This window comes from Etheostoma spectabile, chromosome 14 (assembly GCF_008692095.1).
Source record: "Etheostoma spectabile isolate EspeVRDwgs_2016 chromosome 14, UIUC_Espe_1.0, whole genome shotgun sequence".
Taxonomy (NCBI): Eukaryota; Metazoa; Chordata; class Actinopteri; order Perciformes; family Percidae; genus Etheostoma; species Etheostoma spectabile.
Window position 1 is genome coordinate 10201393 of NC_045746.1, and position 2019 is coordinate 10203411.

The window sequence follows — 2019 nt, forward strand, 5'->3', positions numbered from 1 at the left end:
AAACCAGAGGGTCCAAAAAGTACGATATCGCGAATAATTTTCGCCAGATGGGTCACGTGGTAAAATTCGTGACCCAGTTTGTTGCAAGCAATTTGAAAAACGGCGTTAAAAATATGTTAAAGTAACCATTTTTGCCATAAGCACAACATAGTTGCATCATTTCTGAATGGTATGCTTGTGTTGTCATATTAACGTGTGGCTACATCCTGTGAAACCTGCATCAGCGACGCAGTGGGTGGGACGTCAGCTGAGACGATCTGCGACTAACGGCATGGATCTCCTGAGGGTGGAACAACAATCCACGATCTGCACACATACAACATAGATACAATCAAAAACATGTTACACTACTTTCCAAGCACTTTTATGTATATTCATATTGTGTTTCACACTTCATGGGACTTGCTGAATGCAAAAACTGCTTACCAGCATGCAGAGAGCTTGCGACTTGGTAGCTCTACAGCGCTGGCCCTTTCGGCTTGTCGGCTCTCTGGGACACGGGGCAGATGCTTTTCGGCTCTCTGGGACCCCGGGGCAGTACGCTGTCGGTCTCTGGGAGCGTGGCAGATCGAACGCTGTGGCTCTCTGGGACCTCGGAGGGGCAGCAGACGCTGTCGGGTCTCTGGACCCGGGGCACGAACGGCTGTCCTGGTCTCTGGGACCGGGCAGAATGCTGTCGGTAGGTCATCTGGGACCGGGTCAGGTAATGCTGTCAGGTCCTCTGGGACCCGGGGCAGAATGCTGTCGCCTCTCTGGTGACCCGGAGATCATAATGCGGTCGGTTCTGTGACCCGGGCAGACGCTGTCGGTCGTCACTGGGATAGGTAGCTCGGACCGGGGCAGAAGGGCTGTCAGGTCTCTGGGACCGGGGCAGAATGCTGTTAGGGCTCTCTGGGCCCGGGGCGACATGCTGTCTGGTCTCTGGGACCCGGGGAAGTGCTGTCGGGTCTCTAGAGGACCGGGGCTAGAATGCAGGTGTGTCTGGTGTCTGGACCGGGGCAGAACAGAATGCGGTTTAGTTTTCTACTACTACCGCGCAACCTGCTTTGTGTTGGGCACAGTTCCTTGCATTCGAGCTGAGTATCTCTGCCTGCCGTTAATTGTGCCCAAGGGAACTGCCCTGGAAGGGCTTTTTCCCTCTCCCCCCTAGCGGTTTTATCGTATTTGGGGCTGATACGGTATGAAAGGGGGAAAGAAAATTTTAAAAACAAACCTAACTTAAATCAGAGGTTTGCAGCTATAGAAGGATTTTTTTAAAGTCTGCCTATTCAATCTGGCATTTTTTTATAGACGAACAGTATTTTAAGGTGTTACTAATCAGTATGATAGTCGCATTATCTTATGTACATGTTTAGGTTAAAAAAAAAATTAACAGTGCATGATGCCGTTACTTACCAGTAACGGCAATTGCAATATGAAAAAACTACTTTCAATATATTTTTTTGTTCTTCAATTCAACCAGTTAACGGCAATCAACAAAATGATAAAATAATTTAAATATTAGTGTTTCTTTCTTTTTTCAGGCACCAAGATAGCTCAGTGGGTTAGAGCCAAGCGGAGGTGACGACGGCAATCAGCAAGGGGCCAGGATGCGATTGTATTTTTCTTCCACAGCGGTTCTATCGTATTTTGTGTTGTACTGTATGAAAGGGGGAAAGAAATTAAAACCAAACCTAACTTAAATCAGAGTTGCAGCTATAGAAGGATTTTTTTAGTCTGCCTATCATCTGCATTTTTTTTATAGACGAACACGTATTTTAAGTGTTTTTTAATTCATCATATGCTATTCTGCATTTATTCTTATGTACATGTTTATTTTTAAAAAAAAAAAAAAAAAAAAAAAAAAAAAAATTGCCGTTACATAAACATAACCGCCCTCAATGCATATGAATAAAATACTTTCAATATTTTTTTGTTCTTCAATTCAACAGTAACGGCAATCACACAAACTGATAAAATAATTTAAATATTTAGTGTTTTCTTTTCTTTTTCAGGCACCCAGATAGCTCAGTGGGTAGA